Source organism: Anolis carolinensis, chromosome 4 (assembly GCF_035594765.1).
Source record: "Anolis carolinensis isolate JA03-04 chromosome 4, rAnoCar3.1.pri, whole genome shotgun sequence".
Lineage (NCBI taxonomy): Eukaryota > Metazoa > Chordata > Lepidosauria > Squamata > Dactyloidae > Anolis > Anolis carolinensis.
Genome location: NC_085844.1, coordinates 175,340,602 through 175,363,597, shown reverse-complemented (window position 1 = coordinate 175,363,597; position 22,996 = coordinate 175,340,602). Strand labels below are relative to the sequence as shown.

The following is a 22,996-nucleotide window of genomic DNA, read 5'->3' as shown; positions in this document are numbered from 1 at the left end:
TCCAGAGTTTTCTACAAAAAAGTTTTATTTAATGTCATCAAAAACGAATATTATATGAAAGGATAAATGATTCCCACTCTTCAGTCCTGCACCCTATACACAGCAGACATAAATCCATGATTCTTAGAAACCACTGAAAGAACACTGCTCATTTTCCCCTCCAAATTTCCGGATGTTCAAGCTTTTCCTCCAGTCCTATGAGTATGGTTGTCTTTTCTAGTTTCTTGGTATCTCTGTATTTATTTGCTTCATCTTTTAAAGGATAGTTTGGCCATACTGTACATATTGTCTCAAGAGTATTCAAGCACTGAGAGTATGCTGATAATGGTACTTGGATTTTCTGTCCATTAACAATTGCATCTCTCCATGCTGCATCTTAAACCTGTTCTTGAACAATGTCTTACAACAATCTTAGCACAATTCCTTGATTTTGTGTTTCAGAATCTAAATGTCTTACATGAATTAAATCCATGCAGTAGTAGGTGGCATCCTACTTCCATCCCATTTTTTCTCCATTTAGTTGTTCACATGGTAAGAATAGGTATTAAACAATGGTGGTGAGGTGAATCTCTTGTTAAGTGATATGTATACATAAAATGCAATATAATCAGGTTTAACTCTAGAAAGCAACTAATGTGGATTAAAAAAAATAAATGAGTTTAGCACACGGCGAAGGCCATTGGAACTCCATTGTCTATAGGCAAATAGGCTGGTGTTCCATAATTTTGTATTAGGAGCAGTGCTTAATTTTTGAAAAATATCAAGGTTCAAGCAAAATAAGCAGCTATACTACTTGTCCCGCAAAGCCTCAATCTTTCCAAAGAGGTAGCCTTGTTAACCTGTCCCAATATAAAAAGGAAAATGTTAGTGGTGGAAAGACAGAATCTAGTAACACCTTTTAGACCACTGTTCTCAACCTGTGGGTCCCTGTGGGAGTTGTTTTGGTTTACAACTCCTAGAAATCCCAGCCAGTTTACCAGCTGTTAGATTTTTGGGAGCTGAAGGCCAAAACATTTAAGGACCCACAGCTTGAGAATCACTGTTTTACACTAACTGGTTTATTTGAGCACAATATTGGGGATATTAAACCACTTTGGTGCATCTGAAAGAGTGGATCAATATATACAAAAGCTCATGTTGAAATAAAACATTTGGTTTCAAAGGTCCTATTAAACTCCTTTCTACCACCCTTATTTTTTATTTTATTCCTTAACCTTAGTTCCCCAAACACAGCCTAACAAAGGTTAAGGACCATGACAGTTCCCCAAACACAGTCTAACAGTCATGGTCCTGGAAGCCCAGTTATGGAACTAAGGCCTGGCAAAGCCTCATACTAAACGTTCCAAACCAGGTGTTTTCCAGTTGTGTCAAACTATACTTCCCACAATTGCATGCAACATGGCTGTGCTGGCTGTGCGTGATAGGAACTGTAGTTCAAAAGATTTTCAAGGTGTCTGGTTGGGGAAATCTGACTTAAACAAATTAAGCCTCATATAAGAAACACAACCATTGGTATTCTTCTTAATACAGTATTAAGTAGAATTATATACTATGTCATAAACGTACGTTTTTAAATACAAATCCTTTTCCTCAACCTCCATGGAAATGCACTGGACTTTTTTTAAAAAAAACCCACAAAACCTTTGTCTTTGTCATCTGTCAGTATTTCCACTGCTTTTTGGTAAGGATTTACTTGGAGCATTTACAAAGCACATAACTCTCGCTTTCTGTGAGACTTCCACACCTCAGTGGCAGTGGGAAATGCTGAGTGCAGATTGCATTTAAATGAAGTCTTGCGAAGGAGTTGTTCCAGACGCTGTCTGGAGAGGCTAAAATCTTTACCTGATTCCCTAAATGTCTGCAACTATTCAAACAAGGGCTGTTCTTCATTTGGCCAGTCTGGATCTTTGTGAGGGCAAGAAGTGCAGGGGAGGAAAAGGGGGAGGGGAGAGGCCGGTGGTGTGTGGTTTATGACTTTGGGGGAACTGCTCCCAAGGGGGCTGGATGAGAAGTGGAAGCAGCTCAGGAGAATAACATCCAGCATTAGCAGTATCCTCCCAGTGTGCAACCCCAGTGCCGCTCATGCTCCTAAGACTGAAGCAAAGGGATTTCTTGTTTGGAGTTTCACTGAGAGACTCAGTTCATGTCCTGCAGACCAAGGACAACACCACATTTTCTGTAGTCAGTTGGCAAATCAATCCTCCCCCATTCCCCCTGTGGGGTGTCTCTGTATCATTTTTTCTATTACTGCATCTTGCCACTTACAGGACAGCAGGCATATTGGCATCAAAGCTATATTGTTTTTGGTCAAAACCCAATTTGGCATTAAAGTCCCCTTTGAAACACACACGCACCGTGACTGACACATCAAGGGGTTCAAGATCACCATGACTGTTAGAAGCAAGTCTAGGACATGGGAAGCCCTTTGGCAGATCTTTCCAAGACTGTATGACACATTTCCTTTTCAGGAGAGAGAGAAGGTGCTGCTGGGAAGCAATGTGGCAGCATTCCAGGAGTGCTTTTTTAAATTGTATTGGGTTGGTGAGACTATAGAGAGAACAGCTCTATGTAGGCTTTTTGTTACCTACACCACAATTTAACCATTTGTGACCATCAGTCCACACATCTTGGAAAAACACCCTCTTATTTTGGGTCAGGATCCATGACTGGCAGAACTTGGAAGAAGTTTTCTATTCTGCAGGATGTGTCATTCTCCAGTGCTGTGCTCAAAATAAAGGGCCATTTGGCATGGAAATAAGACTATTATTAAGTAAAGGTAAAGGTTTTCCCCTGGCATTAAATCTAGTCGTATCCGGCTCTGGGGGTTGTCTGTAGATGGCTCCAAGGTCATATGGCCGACATGACTGCATGGAGCACCGTTACTTTCCCGCCAAAGGGGTACCTATTTATCTACTCACATTTGCATGTTTTCGAACTGCTAGGTTGGCAGAAGCTGGGGCTAACAGTGGGAGCTCCCCGGATTCGAACTGCCAACCTTTCGGTTAGCAAGTTCAGCAGCTCAGTGGTTTAATCTGCTGCATCATCGGGGGCTCCTAAAGAATATTATTAAGTAATGATATGTATATGCTATGCTTTCTCCAGTAAGCTCAAGGTAATGTACATGGCTGTCCTTTTCCCAACTTGGTCCTCTCAGCCACTAGAAACAATAGTGTGAGGTAGGTGGGCAAAATGAGAGACCGCCTGGACTAGGGTCATCCAGTGAGTTTCTTGACTGAGTGGGAAATAACCTGGATTTTCCAGGTACCTATCTATCACTAGAAGGAACTTAAGTCTGGAGAAGGATGGCGGATCAACGTGTTTTCTTTGGTGTAGCCCTCTTAGCAAAACTAGGTCCTAGCCATAACTGTGAGTGGGTAGCTGCTCAGTAATCTGTGAGCCGCCACCATGATTGACTGAAAGAATGGAAGAATATGGTGCCATACCTGAACAGCCCCCTGTAGTGCTTCCTGCTGGGTATGTTTGCCCAACCCAGTGTGAGCTTCTGTCTTTGAAAATAGTGTGTGTTACAGTGTGGGGGAAGGAAGGTCAGGATTCACTGAGCCAACAGTGCTTCCCTTCCCTTCCCTGCCAAATAGCACACTGAGCCTCCTTACTCCCCTCTCCTTTCCTTGCACTTCTTGTTCTGACAAAGATCCAGACTGGCTCAATGAAAAACAGTCCCGCTTTGACTTGGTTGAATGGTTGCAGACATCTGTTGGTACCATGGCATAGAGTTTGCTCACCCTCTCTCCTTCTGCCCTTCACTGTGCACAGTGGCTCTTCTCTGGATTGGGTCCCTCAGCAGCCTCATTGGGAGGTTTTTAAATTGAATACGTTTTGAAATGAAATGCATCATTTTTTTTGGTGTCAGGAGCGACTTGAGAAACTGCAAGTCACTTCTTGTGTAAGAGAATTGGCCATCTGCAAGGATATTGCACAGGGGATGTTTTGGTGTTTTACCATCCTTGTGGGATGCATGGGGAGTTGGAGCTGGCAGAGGGAGCTCATCCGTGCTCTCCCCAGATTCAAGCCGGCAACCTTCAAGTCAGCAACCCAACCTTCAGGTTAGCAGTCCTGCCAGCACAAGGGTTAATCCATTGCGCCACCATGGGCTCCTAATGCATCATATGTGATGTTGCATTTTAATGTCACATAATCTTGACATAATCTTGACATTCTTGATGTGTCAATAAAGGATGTATAAACTGTGATTTTGATAAACATCCCAATAGTTAATATACCGGGTAATTCAGGCATTTATTTCCAGTCACTGGACTTTACTACATAATTTGAGCACAATGAACTTTTCTAGCTATTGACCCTTTTAGATTTAAACACTGTCTTTCCTAATTAAAAAATATGATGTCTTTCTTTGCTTCTGCCTACCTAGAAACTTACGGGTTTCACCCAAGTAAGAGACAGATGTGAGTTCTGGCTGGCCTTTATATGTTCAGAAATGGGACCCAGCTATCGCTCCTTTGTCCAAGCATCCTGTGTGTAATCTGATACTTACAGCACTTTTTTGTTGCTGCATGCCTTCAAGTTGTTTCCGACTGAACACTATCCTATCACAGGGTTTTCTTGGCAAGATGTGTTCAGAGAAGGTTTGTTTTTGCCTTCTGAGCCTGAGAGAATATGACTTGCCCAAGGTCACCCAGCGAGTTCCCATGGCTGAGTCTTTTTTCCTGTTTCTTTTTCTCATCCTACACTCTTCATTTTTTTTAAATGACCTTGGCTGATGGAATTTTTTCCAGACTTGCACACTTATTTGTGAAATTATGATCCTAATAAAAGGATTGGCCAGCAGTGGGCCTTAGCAAGTCATTTTTGTTCATGAAAGCAGTCCTCAGTGTTCTGAGGCATACGCTGGCAGTCGTTGCCAGTCCTTTTTATGATTCCGCAGTCTATGCATGATGCTTGGCCATTGGCTTGGGCATAACAGGAAGATAACAGGGGCAAGTCTGGATCAGAACAAAGGTCTCTTTACTACAACTTCTGTTACCATAGTGGCCAATGAGGTGCCTATGAAAATGCCTAGAAGCAGGACAAAAAAAGTGCAATAAAACCTTCTCATTTGTGTTTCTTAGCAACTGGTACACAGGCATATTGCAGGTAAAATGTAGTCACCCTGACAGGTAGCCAGTGAGAACCTTATATTTCATAAATTTGTCTGATCTTCTTTTTAAATTGTCCATGCAGTGTGTACTTGTCACTGTTAGAGAGCTGTATGACTTGCCACATGGCTTGTGAGCTGGTGGGACTGGCCAGCAGAGTGCTGGGATTTCTTCTTTAAGGAAGTCCAGTCATGGAAGTCCTCACTCCAGCCAGGCATATAGATATTTAAGGGGAAGCTCACATGTTTGCTGGTGCTTGGTGGCTGAGCATTGCCCCACCTACTTCAATTTCAGTGTTGCCTGGAATGCAATTCTGGAGTTTGCAGGCATGTTGCATTAGCTCTGTTAATTTCTTTTTGTCGCAACTTTTTGGGGAAGTTGGCATGCTTTTTGGATTGGGGAAGTCTATTTCCATTGTCTCTTAAGCATTGTTTAGGTATTGGGGATCTTTTCCTGGGAACTCAGGGAGTCTGGCGACCTCATCAGATGGTTTTTTTCCCCCCTGTCCTAGCACGCTGCCTGCATGCTGCCAGGACGGAGTCCATCAAAGCCCATCATATGACGTAGGGCTACTTCTAGCAGGGCTCCATTGGGCTCTGTCCCAGCGGCATGCCGGCAGAGTGCTAAGTGGGAATCATCGACAAAGCTGAAAACAGCACAGGAGAAAGCTGGAGACAGCTGGAAATCATTGTGGGATGGAAGCCCATGACTAACCATGGTAAGGGGATCAAGCTGGGCACTGCTTCACGGTTTTCTCCACTGTCCCCTTGCTTTTGGACCTCCATCTGATGAGGTGTTGGGACAGAAGTAGGCTATACCATTTTGGGGCAGAGGCCATTCCAGTAACAAGGAGATTTGGGGCGGGGGCACCACCAGTGAGATTCCTCTCCCATCATCTAAAGTCTCCAGCTATGGGTCAGATGGTCAGTCTTATCAATCTTCAAGTGGATTAGTTGGTGCTTGGATCTGGACCCATGCTGGCACCAACCCTATCTGCAGCTATAATCAATAAACTACATTTGTAGAGTGTACGTTTCGTGTGGAGCAGATTCACACTTGAGCAAACAATATATTTATGCAATGCTAGAAATTGGAGGATTGAAGGAAAATTCTATGGGGAGGGCAGAATTCTTATTTGACAGGCAAAATCACTATATTGTCCCCTCTAGCAATAGCTCTGGCCCTGTGCACACAGGGAGTAATCACAATCTTGTAGTAGCAAATTGCATTATTTTATTACCAACTGCATGATGAAGCACTTCTTTTTCTGTCTTGAATTTCCTGCCAACCAGCTGCAGTATGTTACTCCAGGTATTATCATATGAGAAGGAGAAGAATTTCCCCCCGCAAACCATGCTTTATACATAGTATCATGTAACATCCTTTTTTCTGTGCTAAAGTATCCAAATGTTGTGTTCTTTTACAAGAGAGTTGTTCTAGATCAGTGGTTCTCAACCTGTGGGTCCCCAGATGTTTTGGTCTTCAACTCCCAGAAATCCTAACATTTGGTAAACAGGCTGGAATTTCTGGGAGTTGTAAGCCAAAACACCTGGGGATCCACAGGTTAAGAACCACTGTTCTATACGTGTAGTCATTTGGATAACCCTTTCCTGCCCCCTTTCCAAGCCCTGTGGAATCCTTTTTCAGAAGCAGTGGCCCTTTCACACTATAGAATTACAACAGAATGACTCAATTTTTTCCGCCTTGGCTGTATTCTGTGTAATCTTGGAGTTTGGACTATGATGAATCACTAGATTTCTCTGGTTAAGAACTCTAACTATCTTTCCCTAAACTGCAAATCCCAGGGTTAAATGGGATGGAGCCATGGCAGTTAGTGTGAAAGACCCCCAGAATGGCGTATAGTATACCACTGGTTTGTATAAGAACAATGTGACATTAGCAGTTTTATTTTGTATTCATTTGTAAACCTCTTTCACATAAAAAAATGAAAAGCAGTAAATAAATGTTGGAATTAAGTTAAGAATAAGTAAAATGAAATTACATTTTTACTCATGATGAACATTGAATTTGTCTTTTCATAACAGCTATGCTTTTGGTTAGTATTATCTAGTGCAATCCCAAATCTTTCTCTTCTCAAATCTCTTTAATCGCTGTCAGTTTTAAATGGAAAAGCATGTGAGTGTGTGAAGGAATCCAGAAGCACCTTTGAGACTAACTGGTTTATTTTAGCAAGAACTTTTGCTGGTATCAATCCACTTCTTCGTATTCTGACTGCTTCTGAAGAAGTGGGTTGATATCTACGAAAGCGCATGTGAAAATAAACCAGTTAGTCTCAAAGGTGCTCCTGAATTCCTTCAAATGCACCCTTTTCTGTTTAAGCTGAAACAGACTAATATGGATGCCTCTTTGAAAATTACTACTTGTCTCTGGATTCTTTCCAGAAATTTGAAATGGTTAGAGAATCAGGATTTTGCAGCTGGTACATTCATTTTGTCCCAGCAGAATCATTGAGGTTTTCTTGTGCATGCTTTTTCTGCCTTTCGGCAACCCTATTGGAGAGGTGGGGTTTCTTTTGGCAAACTTGTTCAGGGTTTTTTCCCCCTCTGAATCTGAGAGAGAATGATTTTCCCGAAGATCACCCAGTGCATACCCATGGCATATTTGAACCCCGGTCTCCAGAGTACAGAGCCGGCCCTAGGTATTTTTCAAGTGTAGGCAAACAGAATTTTGCCCCCCCCCCAAAACCAATCACTGAAAAATAAAAGCATTGGATAAACAAAAATGTTGGATAATAAGGAGGGATTAAGGGAAAGCCTATTAAACATCAAATTACATTAAGATTTTACAAACTAAGCACCAAAACATCATGTTTTACAACAAATCAACAGAAAAAGCAGTCTCGACTGCGCCCCCATATGTTTTGCACCACAGGCGACTGCCTAATTCGCCTTATTGTTGGACCGCCTCTACCAGAGTATAACACAAACCACTTCACTATGCTAGCTCTCTTAAATCATGAGAGAGTTTATTTATTTATTTATTTACAGTATTTATACCCTGCCCTTATCACCCCAAAGGGGATTCAGAGCGGCTTACAGAACACAAATATGACAAACATTCAATGCCAATTAACAAGGGCAGACAGCACAAACAGTTTTTCCCCTCGTATTTCCAGCACCTTGGAGGCTGTGTGTGTGTGTGCTGTCGCTCTATCTTCCATGCCGAGGAGTTTTCCTCTGATTGATGTCCTTAAGGGTGCCTTTATTACCTCCCCACTAAAGCAGTACTTATTTATCTACTTGCATTTCTGCTTTCGACCTGCTAGGTGGGCAGGTGAGCTGGGGCTAATGGCGGGTGTTCATCCCAATCCGGGCTGGAACTACTGACCTTTTGATCGGCAGGATTTTTCTGCAGCACAGCAATTTAACCTGCTGTGCTAAGCCCAGTTCACAAAAAGCTAGTTTTTACAAGTCAGTATGCTTTGCAGAAATACAGCCAACTTTTATTTAGGTTGGGCCTTAATTATGAATACAGCCATAGGATATATGTTTTCAGTATTTGCATTTATACACAGAATTGTAATAGCAAACTCTATTGAAATGAAGGTTTTCTGGCCCATGAATACCATAAGAGATGCAACGGAGGACCTAGGAAATGCCTGTAGAAGGCATATTTTTTCAGATATGAATAGATGAAATCTTTTATCCATGGGACCAGTATTTGTGGTTTCATCTATTCATATCTGAAAAAATACTGTACTATTTTTCATCTACTGCCAATAAGCAAGCAGACAGAAGCAGATTGATCTGAATTAGCTTGAGGACTGGAGTCTTATGTCGTGACAATGTTGACCCAGCCTTTCTCCTTTGCTGGACAACATGTGCTTGATGCAGCACGTAATGCACAAGACCACCCTGAGGAATGCATCTTGTTATCATGTTATGCAATAGTGCTGGCCTCAGTAAGAAACCTCAATGTTAATTTGAGACACTCTAACGTAAAGTGAAAGTGAGATCGCCTAAATAACAGATTAACTTTTTTGAACTGCTGGGTTCCAAAAGAAAATGCAGGAATTAACTCCAGCTGGACTTTGCAGTATTAAATATCAGTTGTTCGAATAAGCTGCTAGTTAGAAATAAGGGCTGATTTGCAAAACCGAGTCATTCTTTGTGTTTTTACCAACCTACTTCTACCCATCTTTACTGAAAAAAAAGAGTGTTGTTGAGTTAAATGGGATTACTCGCCAAGTGGGCAAGTGTGCACAGAATTACATCCTTAATCTTGAGGCTCGAGCTTGAAACATAGATCTGCACCCTGATTGCCTCACACGTAGCAATTACAAACTGAGTGGTAAAACAGGCTTTGTGTTGAACATCTCTCTAGCAATTCCTGAACATCATTACTGCACAGAACATAATTACTGATGCACTTGTCTGAAGAAGATCTTGACGCCACTTAATACTACAGTACAAGCCCGACTTACTTTAAAGTCTTGGTCTGCCAGCAGTAACCCTAATGGGTGGGGAGCTGTAGATGTAGAGATACTTTAAACTATGCCTACACTTGCATATTTTGAGTAACTCCCTTCTCCTCGATGCAGTTGTTAGCAGGCACAGTGAAGTGGTATAATTGCCCATCTCAACTTTGTGGATCCTTTCCCAAGGAACCGAAGGAGCCAGGAGGAGAAAAGAGCATTGTGTAGCTCCTGAAGGCGGAGTGCACACCTATCTGGGTGTGATCCTATAGACAGTCTGATATGCAGTTCCAAGGCATTTCTTCCCAGGATCTCATTTCAGCACTTTCACAATGAACTTTAAACAAGTGGGACTTGCAACAACCTACTGCAGTGATTTCTTACTTTTTAAAATACTTCTCTGCCCATGTTGGTTTTTTCACTTCTAGATGACACACAACATTTTACATCTCCTGAGCATGTTTGGCCTTGAGTGGGTTATGTGTAAAGAGCTCCCTCTTGTTTCTCAGTGGAACCCACTTTGGACCTAAATTTATTAGCATGCAACCACCTGAATAGGGATAGAAATGAACATTTGGAATGCTTCATTCCCAGATTGAAAGATGGGTTTCTGGGTATCTTGGAAACCCTGTTGAGATACACGATAGACCGGTGAGAATTGGTATAATTTTCTTCTGCTACTTCAATGTCCTGAGGTTTTTATACTTGTGAGAGGATTCCCCTCACCCCATGAAAAATCTGTTTTCTGCACAGAAAATACTGCTCCTTGTACAATAAACTGTTTATTTATTTATAGCCCCATTCTTGAGGTGTCGCCAATGCTATATTGCACTTTGTCCATTTTAACTGTGAAATTACCTTCCCCATTTCGGTCCATTTCGGCACATGTTGCACGTTGCCTGGGTTCTATGAATTAGTCTCCAGTGTTAATATTGTATGTTTTATGTTGATTTTAACGATTGTTTTTACTGTAATTGATGTTTTTATTGGATAACTGTTTTATTGCTGTGTTTTGATATTTGATTGTTTTATCGGGCAAGGCCCCATGTAAGCCGCCCCGAGTCCCTTCGGGGAGATGGGGCGGGGTATAAAAATAAAGTTGTTGTTATTATTATTATTATTATTATTATTATTATTATTATTATTATTATTATTTATATGGATAAAAAGACAATTTATTCCTAAAAGCACATGTCTTTTTCTCTGCAGAATAATACCTCTACAACCCTGAGATGAGGAGTATCTTGCAGAGGAATATTTATTTTCACCCACAGTGGATCATAATGATTTGCTCTTGCATGTGGAGATGAAATAGTTGAAGATTTACATCTTTACACTGTTGTTGTTAGTCCCTTCAAGTTACTTTTGACTTATGGAGATGCTAAGATCCTATCATTTCCTTGACAAGATTTGTTCAGAGAAGGTTTGCCTTTTCTTGAGACTGACAGCCCTATCATAAAGGTCAGGTGAAGCATCTTGGAGGAAAGAGGGAACAGCGAGATGAATTTGTCACTGATCCCTTTCTGTGATGCTTTCCCCATCACATGGAGAGGGCCCATGCTGGCTCCTTTGAAGCCAGCACCACACAGGAAGCCTCCCATGTTGGGAAAAATCGTCCAGTGGTACATTCACCCTGTTGTTGGTGATGGGGCTTCTGCTGAAACTCACACAGTTTCATATGATGTCCAGCATGGGGCTCCATCCTTTAGATGGGATGAAAGTGTCCTAGGATGCTGAATTCATCTGATGAGGTCCTGCTCAGGTTATCCAGAAGGCTCTATGGTTGAGTGAAGGTTCCAAGCTTGGTCTTCCAGGGTTGTAATTCAATGCTCAAACCACTGCATCACACTGGCTGTCATCCCTGAGTACAGCTTGCATTTAGAGATAAACATGTGAGAATACTTGTGGAAATAAAGGATGCTCATTTACAAATCAAATTCCTCTTTTTTGCCGGGGGTGGGTGGGGTAGTGATTGCATGTACGGCATATATAGGTAGGTGTGCTCTGATTACAATTGTTGTGTGTCTTGCTTATATCTAGTCTTGTCCAGTTCTGGTCACCACAATTCAAGAAGGATAGTGACAAGATGGAACATGTCCAGAGAAGGGCAACTAAAATGATCAAAGGTCTGGAAGCCAAGCCCTGTGAGGATCAACTTAAAGAACTGGGTATGTTTAGCCTGCAGAAAAGAAGGCTGAAAGGGGACATGGTAGCCATGTTTAAATATTTGAGATGATGCCACATTGTGCTCTGGAGACTAGGACACAATGGAGTAAAGGATTCAAATGGCAGGGGGGGAAATCCACCTAAATATTAGGAAAAACCTTCTGATGGTCAAGGTGTACTTCAGCAATGGAATATCCTGCCTTGGAGTGTGGTGGAGTCTCCTTCTCTGGAGATTTTCAAGCAAAGGCTGTATAGCCATCTATTGGGAGTGCTTTGATTGGGTGTTTCCACATGACAGGGGGTTCAGCTGGATAACTCTTGTGGTTTCTTCCAAATCTGATGTTAATCCCTTACAAACCCAGACCATTGATGTCATTCGACAATACATAGATGCCATTCTTTATGTACTGGTTCTAAAATCCCTGCTCCCTGCAACAGCATTCCATCTCCTGTTGTCATCTGTTTGCATCTTTGCCAAAAGAAGAAGCAAGAAAAAGCCCCTCCAAACCTCTGTGTCCTATAGATGCTGCTCCTTATTGGCCGATTCCGAAATTCCAGCTCCCTACGAAATTCCATTTTGTGTTGTCGTTTTCAAAAGAATGTGCAAGTTGGGCCATGTTACCATTATAACACACAACTCACAAATACAGATCTCTGCACAATTGAACTTGTGGACATCTGTGTGTGTGTGTGTAAGTGTATATTTCCGAAAAATTGGGATCACACAAAAAAGCCATAGTGTTGCTTGCTCCAGTTACTCTTAAGTTTCCTGTTTACTGGAGCAGCTGCATGGAGCATTTTTATGAACCTGTGTGTGAATGTGTAAGGAGAGGGTGGGTGGGTGGGTGGGTGGGTGGGTGGGTGGGTGGAAGGAAGGAAGGAAGGAAGGAAGGAAGGAAGGAAGGAAGGGGGAAGCTAAGCCATGGAATGGTAAACACAAGGCAAGCACCTAGTAAGTTTTGATCTTTTCCCTGCCTCCTCCCTCCCTCCTCTTTCCGCCTGCAGCCCTCCTTTGCTTGAGCCGTTTCCAATGTGGGTAAAAAGATCCTATAAATGTTTGTTCCTTCCCGTTGGAAAATACCAGGCCCTTGAAGTTTTTTTGGTTGCTAACAGGGGGAAAAAAAGAGAGTCTAAGCTCTTTAAGAGCATGAATGGTCTGTTTGCTCTTTTTAAAAAAATCAAGTACTTAGAGATGAAGAAAGTAGCAATCTGCTTGCAGCTACTGTATATGCATAATTAATGCAATCTTGTTATTCATAAAGAGTAGGAGAATTGGGATGTTCCTTTTAAAAATAATGAACTACTGGCTACCAACTGGAGAGCGGAGCTATTTTGATTTTAATATTTTGAGTGGAAGGCATATGCCGCGGCAATTTGGAATCATAGCTAGAGAGGGAGATCCATTCTGGGGAGTTAGACCCACATTTATATATTTACTAGCTTGGGTATCCGGTGTTGCCTGGGTTATTTGAAAGAGTCAGTTTTAATTGTACAAAATGCATAAGGTTGTGGGTTAATTACAACTGACATCATGCCAGGTTAACCCTGAGAAACTCCATCAGTCCTTAAACTTTGTTATGTTGGGCATGTTTATTCTGGATGCATCATCAGTGGGGTTCAGTGTAATCTCTGGCTGCAGGATCAACTACAACTCCCAGAAATGAAGGTCAGCTCCCCCCAACCCCCCCCCCCCAGTAGGTTGAGTTGGTCATGGGTGTTCGGTGTGCCAAGTTTGGTCCCGATCTATTGTTGTTGGTGGTCACAGTGTCTCCCGATGTAAGTGAACTACAACTCCCAGAAATGAAGGTCAGTTCCCTCCAAACACCTCCAGTAAGTTCAGTTGGTCATGGGGGTTTTGGGTGCCAAGTTTGGTCCAGGCCCATCGTTGGTGGGGATCAGAGTGCTCTTTGATTGCAGGTTGTGATCGAGGTGACCTCCCCTCCAGGATTTTGTAAAAGATAGTTCAAAAATCAAGACTTTATGTTCTATATTCCATATATTTATAGTAGAAGGTGATTGAGACTTTTTACTGGAGTTTACTGTGGATTATCCCTGCATTCTGAGGCAAGAGATAACAACTTCATGAATTGTAAAATCATGCTGCAAAAACTCCACTTCTATGAATTTCCATATTGGGTTCCCCAGATGTTATGAACTTCGTTCTTATCAGATATTTTCAATTGTTTATATCATTCATGATTCTCCTTTATGCAATGTAACCCACCTTTATGGATTCTCCCTTATTTCCTCGAAATCTACCTATCTGCCTATATGTATTTATACTCTTTGGGATCCCCGGAAAATATGTGTTTTTCCCAGCTGGGTTTATGTTCCAACTTTATTTTAATTTTCACTTTATCCCATATATTTGTCAAATCATCAAATCAAATGGGAAATATTATGACCCCAACGTGAACCTCGGCCCCATGACCCAGACCTCCCTTCCCAAAAAAACAAAAGGATAATCTGCCACCGTTTAATCCAATCTCATTCCGATCGCATGGACAATATAGGGTTTAGAGTCACCAAATTCCTAAAGGTGACCCGCCCCCAAGGCAAACATTGTCATATCCCAGGCCAGGACGCCGCTGGAAGGCACCCTGTGGGGCCCGTCAATGACGGCTCATCACCACCCATCACCACTTCCCGTCTGACACCCCAAGGCATATCTAAAATCTGTGAACGTGACAGGACCCCGGACACCCTTGATGGGTGCCATTAATTCCTTTAGAAATCGGCTGGGCCAGAATTAATCTGATATTTCCTGTCTGGTCACCTCATTGTTTCAACAGCTCCCGCCTCCTCCTCTCTGATTGGCCCGAGGGGGGACAAAAAACGGCTCCCCATTGGGCCAGCAGAGCAAGGCGGGAAACGAAAGCCCGCCTCGTTCAACCTCTCAGCCTATCCGCGATCAGATGGGCAGGGAAGCGGGGCGGGAAATTCAAGGGGCTGTCAGACCAAAACATTGTATAAATATGACTTTATTTGAAACATATGTTACGCTAGTAGATTGAATGATCGCTATTAGCGTCCTTTTCAGCTGAATTGCTCAATAAAAACTCCTTGGCGGATTTTCCTTCAACTTGGCGGACCTTCTTCATTTCAGGCTTCAGGTTGTATTGCGGCTTATATTCTCCTTTTGGCTTCGCCAAGGTCCGTTCCCTCAGGACCGGGTCGGGTCTCTCTTTAAGGGCCCGATCCCCCAAAGTGCGGTCGACAACAAGGTGAACATCACAGTACTTACAACTCCCAAATGTAAAGGCCAATCCCTCCCCCAACTCCCCCAGTATGTTCTGTTGGTCACGGGGGTTCTGTGTACCAAATTTGGTCCAGGTCTATTGTCAGTGGGGGTCACAGTATTGTGTCTTGATGCAGAGTGAACTACAACTTCCATCCTGTTGAGTCAGTCCCCCAACCCCCTCTAGTATGTTCAGTTGCTGCTCAGTTCTGTTCTGTTTGCTGTGTTCCATAGGAAAGGATAGGAAAGGGTTAAGGGAGAGGCAGTGGGCGGGGTCATGCAAATTCCACACCAATGGAGAGAGACAGGAACACTGGGATGTGGTGTTCACTATAACCTGCAATGTCCTTGGAGGGAGGGTGAAATGAGAGCTTTTCATGAGATACGTTGCATCTGCATCCCCATACATTTTCACTACTACAATTTATGTATGTGTCCGTATGTCTTATAAGGGGTTTGGTCAAACCTCCAGTTTGTGAAGAAAAGGAATGACTGTGTTGCGACATGACGCCTGTCTCAAAAGTGTGTCCTCAAGATGAAGGGTTTGGAGAACTCTGTCCTTGCTTTTTCCAGGCATGGGCAAACTGGGGCTCCACAGGGGTTTTGGACGTTGACTCCCACCATTCCTAACAGCCTCGGGCCCCTTTTCCCCCTCAGCCGCTTAGGAATGGTGGGAGTCAAAGTCCAAAACCCCCGTGGAGCCCAAGTTTGCCCATGCCTGCTCTGGGTGTTTCAATTTCTCTCCAAATGCAATTAAACCCCTTGCACTGAGAAAGCACTTATCGAGCCATCTCTAAGCAGAGAGGCCAAACTGGTGGGATCTCCTTGTTTATCAATTGCATCGTGAGTGTACTTTTGCCCTTGGATTTAGCAAAGTCATGCTCAAGAGTGGCACCTTGGCCAAGCCTGGACAAGAGGAAGGAACAACAGGACTTTTTGTTCCATCCTTAACCCTTCGGAAAGGAAATTCCTCTTGGAAAAAATCCTTTTTTTTTTTTTTTTTGCTTTAGAAGGAAAACAAAACTAATTATATATATATATGAGACACAACTGCACAGTATGGCACAGCAAACAAGATAGACATGCTGGATTTCGTATTTATTATTATTATTATTGGTAATGATTCTTGCTGGGAAATGTGGGGATTGTATATATGTGTGTGTGATGCCCCTTAACCCTTAGGAAAGGCAATTCCTTTTGGAAAAAAATCCTTTTTTTCCTTTAGAAAGAAAACAAAACTGATTTATATATTTTTTAATTTTATTTTTGGTAACGATTCCCGCTGGGGAATGTGGGGATTGTATATATATGCGTGTCTGATGCTCCTTAACCCTTAGGAAAAGAAGTTCCTTTTGGGGAAAAAAACATTATTATTATTTTTTGCTTTAGAAGGAAAACAAAACTGATTTATATATTTTTAAATTTTATTTTTGGTAATGATTCCTGCTGGGGAATGTGGGGATTGTATATATATGTGTGTCTGATGCTTCTTAACCCTTAGGAAAGGAAGTTCCTTTTGGAAAAAAATCTTTTTCTTTCTTTTTTTTTGCTTTAGAAGGATTTATATTTTTTTATTTTAGTTTTGGAAATGACTCCTGCTGGGGAATGTGGGGATTGTGCGTATATGTGTGTGTGTGATGCTCCTTCTCCCTCTTTGCAGCACTGTGAGGGTTACAGAGACGTGTGTAGAGAAACGTCTCAGCAATTCTTCTTCCCGGGAAAGGAGAAGAGAGAGAGAGAGAGGAAAAAAATAAAATAAAAGGGAAAGGGAGGGAGAGGTGCGCGGAGGGAGGGTGAGACGGAGCGAGAAGAGCGCTGGGGCATTTTGAAACTGCTGCCTGCCGGGCGCTGATTGGCGGAGACGCGCGCCTCGGCGTTCCAGCCATGGCGCACCCCTCCCTCCACTCTGTCCATCCCGGAAGGAATTTCCTTGGCGGCTTGATCTATTGTTGTTGTCGCTGCTGCTGCGCTGCGCGCTCTCTCTCTCTGCCTTTGGGTCACAGCCCTGTCCCGGGGCCTAAAGGGGTTTAGACCCGCATTACACACACACACTTACATACATACACAACCCTCTTTCCTCTCCCCACATTTATTATGATTTCATAGGGCTCAGGAGAGAAAAGGAGGAGGCTTCTCTCTCTCTCTCTCTCTCTCCCTACCCCCCTTCCAACCATTGCAGAGATGGTTTCAATTAAAGGAGCCCCGCTCCCTTCCTTCCAATATGATCAGAGGCAAAAAGTTTCCTCCTCAGCCGCAGCGAGCTTCCTCTCCCCCCGGATTTCGATCTCTGTGTCCTCCTGGGGAATACATATTTTGGAGGGAGCAGAGAGGAAAGAGACGGTGGTATTCCCTCCCAATGCTCCCTCTTCCTCTTCTTCCCTTGAGCTTTCTTTTCCCCCAAACCCAGGGATGACTAAACATTGGGTGCCCCGGCTGCACATGGGAATCACTTGGCAAGGAGAAACTTTCACTCCTGCAGAGAGGTGCTTTCTCCCTCCTAGGTGTATTTCTCTCTTTGTATGTGTAGGTGTAGGGGTCCCCCAGTGGCGCAGCGGGTTAAACCACTGAGCTGCTGAACTTGCTGACCGAAAGGTTGGCCGTTCAAATCTGGAGAGCAGGGTGAGCTCCCGCTGTTAGCCCCAGATTCTGCCAACCTAGCAGTTCGAAAACATGCAAATGTGAGTAGATCAATAGGTACCGCTCTGGCGGGAAGGTAACAGTGCTCCATATGGTCATACTGGCCACATGACCTATGGACAAAGCCAGCTCTTCAGCTTAGAAATGGAGATGAGTACCAACCCCAGAGTCGGACATGGCTAGACTTCATGTCAGGGGGAAACCTTTACCTATATGTAGGTGTTTCTCACCCCTCTCTTGCAAATGTCCCTCTTTTGCAAAACCTTGGGACAGAGATGTGTGGGAGGCAGGGATGCCACCCTTCTGATTAGATCAATGATTCTCAACCTACGGTATGGGTCCCCAGGTGTTTTGGCCTACAACTCCCAGAAATCCCAGCTGTTAGGATTTCTGGGAGTTGAAGGCCAAAACATCTGGGGACCCACAGGTTGAGAACCACAGTCTTAGATGAAGGTTTAGAAGGCCTGATCATCAAGTTTGCAGACAACATCAAAATGGGAGGGATAGCTAATACTCCAGAAGACAGGAGCAGAATTCAAAATTATCTTAACTGATTAGAGAGATGGGCCGAACCTAACAAAATGAAGTTCAACAGGGACAAATGCAAGATACTCCACTGAAAAAATGAAACGCAAAGAGACAGAATGGGGGACGCCTGGCTCAACAGCAGGATATGTGAACGTGGACAACAAGATAAACATGAGCCAACAATGTGATGCGGCTGCAAAAAAAAAAAAAAGCCAATGGGATTTTGGCCTGCATAAATAGGAGTATAGTGTCCAGGGAAATCATGCTATCCCTCTATTCCGCCTTGGTCAGGCCACACCTGGAATACTGTGTCCAAAGGAAGGGAGATGTTGACAAGCTGGAAAGTGTCCAGAGAAGGGTGACTAAAATGATCAATGGTCTGGAGAACAAGCCCTATGAGGAGCGGCTTAAAGAGCTGGGCATGTTTAGCCTGCAGAAGAGAAGGCTGAGAGGAGACATGATAGTCATGTATAAATATATGAGGGGAAGTCATAGGGAGGAGGGAGCAAGCTTGTTTGCTGCTTCCCAGGACGCGGAACAGGAGACCAGAACGCGGAACAATGGCTTCAAACTACAGGAAAGGAGATTCCACCTGAACATTAGGAAGAATTTCCTAACTGTGAGAGCTGTTCAGCAGTGGAACTCTCTGCCCCGGAGTGTGGTGGAGGCTCCTTCTTTGGAGGCTTCTAAGCAGAGGCTGGATGACCATCTGTCAGGAGTGCTTTGAATGTGACTTTCCTGCTTGTTGGAAGGATGGCCCATGAGGTATCTTCCAACTCTGATTCTATGAAATGTGTATCTTTTGCAAAATTTGGGGTTCTTTTTGGACAGGGATGTGAGGGAGGCAGGGATGCCACTCTTCTTGGAGAAGTCCATGAGGGCAGCTCTCTGGCTGAGATTGCTTTGTTTTCAGGAGATACTTGATCTGAGAGGCTGTAGCTTGGTCCCTCCTGGTGCTTCCTCCTCCCTTCTTCTTCCTTTCTTTGCTTCTCCTCCTCTTCCTCCATCCCTCTCTTCTTCCTCACCCTCATTCTTTCTTCTTCCTACTTTCCCCTTCTCTTCTTCCTCCTCTCCTTCTTCCCCCTTTTTCTTTCTTTGCTTCTCATTCCACTTTCTCTTCTTCCTCCTTCCCTCTCTTGTTCTTCTTCCTACTTCCCCATCTGTTATAGAACTCCAGTATGCCGATGATAACGTAATCTGTGCTCATTCAGAAAAAGACCTACAATCCACTCTAAACACCTTTTTAGAAGCCTACAAGAAGCTCGGCCTCTCATTAAACATCAAGAAAACCAAAGTGCCTATTCAGCAGTGACTGGCCAATCCCTCTGCAATGCCAAAAATACAGCTTTATGGTGTAATGTTAGAAATGTTGACTATTTTTGCTACCTTGGTAGCCATTTCTCCACAAAAGTCAGCACTGATACAGAAATACACTCTGAGAGTGCAGCTTTTTCTTGAATGAAGTAGAGAGTGTTTGAGGATCGGGGCATCCATAGGGAGACCAAGGTGCTTGTTTTATAAAGCTGTCGTCCTCCCAACCCTGTTATACACATGCAAAACATGGACTGTCTACAGACGTCACATTCAACTCCTGCAACAATTCCATCAGCGTTGCCCCTGAAAAATCCTGCAAATCTCATGGGAAGACAAGCAGACAAATGTCAGCGTGCTGGAAGAAGCAAAGACCACCAGCATTGAAGCGATGCTCCTACGCCATCAACTCCGCTGGACTGGCCAAATTGTCCGAATGCCTGATCACCGTCTCCCAAAGCAGTTACTATGCTCCCAACTCAAGAACGGAAAATGGAATCTTGGTGGACAGGAAAAGAGATTTAAAGGTGGGCTTAAAGCTAACCTTAAAAACTGTGGCATAGACACCCAGAACTGCGAAGCCCTGGCCCTTGAGCGCTCTAGCTGGAGGTCATCTATGACTAGCAGTGCTGTGGAATTTGAAGAGGCACGAATGGAGGGCGAAAGGGAGAAATGTGCCAAGAGGACGGAGCGTAAAGTTAACTCTGACCGGGATCGCCTTCTACCTGAGAAATTGCTGTCCTCACTGTGGAACAACATGTAGTCAAGAATAGGACTCCAAAGTCACCTACGTATCCACTGTCAAGACACTACACTTGGAAGGCAATCCTACTCAGGCAAGAAGGGATCACCTAAGAGGAAGAAGACTTCCCCCTTCTCCTGTTCCTCCTCTTCTTCCACCTCCTTCTCTCCTTCTTTCTTCTCTTCTGATTCCTTCTTAGTTTTGTTTTCCTCCTCCTCCTTTTCTTCTTCTCCTTCCTCCTCCTCCTCCTCTTCCCCTCCCCACTGCCTCTCAAGTACTAAAGACAGGAGAAAAACATGATGGGGAGGGCGAAACGGTCTTTTCCCTTCCTTCCTTCCTTCCTTCCTTCCTTCCTTCCTTCCTTCCTTCCTTCCTTCCTTCCTTCCTTTCCCTCTCCCCCATCAAGAGGGGGTGCTGCAGGTTTGCATCAGAGAGATGGGGACCTTTTTTCCCTCCGTGGAAAAGCCCCCTGGCCTGCTCTGCTCTTCTCTGGGTCTTCCTTCTCCTCCTGAGGGCTTTGGCGAGGGCTAATTCCTCCTGAGGCTGACATTTGGCACGAGGGAAAGAGGGAGGGAGGATGAAGACCTGGGTAGAAAAGGCGAGGAGGAGGAGGAGGAGGAGATTTCTGAGAACACACTGAAAAAGGAGCAGAAGGGGGAAAGAACAGCAGCTCAGCACAACATTGCCCCCTACAGACCTTTCTCTTTTCCTGCACTTCTAGACCTTTGGTCTCTCTCCCCCCCCCCCCCCAAAGGAAATGCTTTTCATTTCCCAATTTGGGGGAGCAGGAGAGATTAATTTGGGTGGCTGGAGGGGAGATAAAGCCAGCTAATCCTGCCCATGGTGTGGCTTCCTCTTGCTTGGCAGGGCCACGCTCCTTTGGCTTTCTCAGCCCTTCCTCTCTCTCTCTTTCTCTGATCGGTTTTATAAACCCCCAGAGATTTGTGGAGGGAGAAAGGAAGGCACTGTTCTGTGTAAGGGAAACACAGACACAAAACACATCTTTTGTAGCCAGGCTCCCTGGGAGCCCTCCTTTGTCTTGCGCCGACAGTGGCGGCGTGGGTCAGGCAACGGATCTGAGCTTACATCTGTCCTTTGCAAAGGGGGAGGAAAGAGATTAGTCCATGCCATAATCGTCATAATTTTAAATCAACCTGGCAACAAAAGGCACTCGGAGTAGTTGAGGGACGGGTACCATAGTTGCTGGGAAATCTCTCACCAGAGATGCATGGAAGTTGGGCCTGGCAGCACCAGAGTCTGAATCCAGAAAGGATGTGACTGAGCTCCAACTTTCCAAACATGTTGGGGTTTCTGAAACTGGGGCCTCTGCTCTCTTGTTCTTTTTAAGGAGCCAGACTTCACACATATGCACACATGCTGCCTCTTTCTGTGGTCTGTGTGTGAATACACATTTAACTCCCTAAAGTAGATGGTGAAGACTGTCATGCTTTAATGGAGAAGGTAGACTCGGCTGGTATAAAGACCTATTCGTGATCACTAGTTGATCTCCGAGTTACAGACATGCAACTTACAACTCATAGTTAAGAATGGTTTTTTTATTGTGTCAGAAGCGAATCAAGAATATATTTATAATGTTTAGAAAAACCACAGAGTTAAAAACTTGGCATTATGCTAAATTTCCTTTGACCAGAAGCTGGCCACTTTGAGTGCCTTTGGCGTTGCTGTAAGAAAGTCCTTCATTGTGCATGTGGAAGGGCTCAGACTTCATTGTAAGTGGTCTGTGGTTTGCTCTTCTCCACACTCGCATATCATGGACTCCACGTTATAGTCCCATTTTCTAAGATTGGCTCTGGATCTCATGGTGCCAGAGTGCAGTCTGTTCAGTGCCTTCCAAGTTGCCCAGTCTTCTGTGTGCCCAGGGGGGAGTTTCTCATCTAGTATCAGCCACTGATTGAGGTTCTGGGTTTTAACCTGTCACTTTTAGTGTCTCACTTGCTGAGGTGTTCCTATGAGTATCTCTGTAGATCTTAGGAAGATATTTCTTGATTTAAGGCGTTGGTGTACTGTTAGAGATGTCACTGCCTTGGTCTCTTCATTACAGGCTGCTACTTCCCGGTGGATGTCAGGTGGTGCAATACCAGCTAAATGGTATAATTTCTCCAGTGGTGTAGGGTGTAGTCATCCTGTGATAATGCGACATGTCTCATTAAGAGCCACATCTTCTGTTTTAACGTGGTGAGATATATTCCACACTGGGCATGCGTATTCAGCAGCAGAGTAGCAAAACTTAAGGTCAGACTGTGGTGTCTCACAGAGTTTATGGCTTCCAGAATTAAGTTACAAGACCCCTGAAACAATTCATGCAGTCATGGGAATAGTACGGTACTCCAGGAAGTTGGACTTATACTCCCATTAGTCCTGTCCAGGCTAACCAATGGTGAGGAATGCTGTAGGTGTAAATCAGTAACATATAGAGCAACATGCAATCCCCATCCTTAAATTTAAACATGACCTTCCCTCCAGAACTTGGAAACATTAAATTTTGGGCCTTTGTGTTGTCTGCCTCCAGGTCATTTTTGGCTTATCGCAACCCTGAATCTATAATCAGTTTTCTTGGAAAAATTTTAAAGCAGGCTTACCGTTGCTATCCTTTAAGACTGAGATAGTGACCTGCCCAAGGTCACCCATTAGGTTTCTATGGCCATACAATGATTTGAACCCAGGTCTCCCAGAATTCTAGTCCAAAACTCAAACCGCTGCACTATGCAGGCTCTTCAAATATATGATCCTAATCCAACAATGAAATTACTAACTGTAAAAGCTGTTCAGTAGTGAAACTCTCTGCCCCAGACTGTGGTGGAGGC

The 22,996-nt window shown here is 43.8% G+C and overlaps 1 protein-coding gene across 1 annotated transcript in view; it reads left to right on the top strand.

The window, feature by feature from the left end:
- The window catches only part of acot11 (acyl-CoA thioesterase 11), a 166,686-nt gene that overhangs the window by 30,065 nt on the left and 113,625 nt on the right, over positions 1-22,996 (top strand). The window lies entirely within an intron of this gene.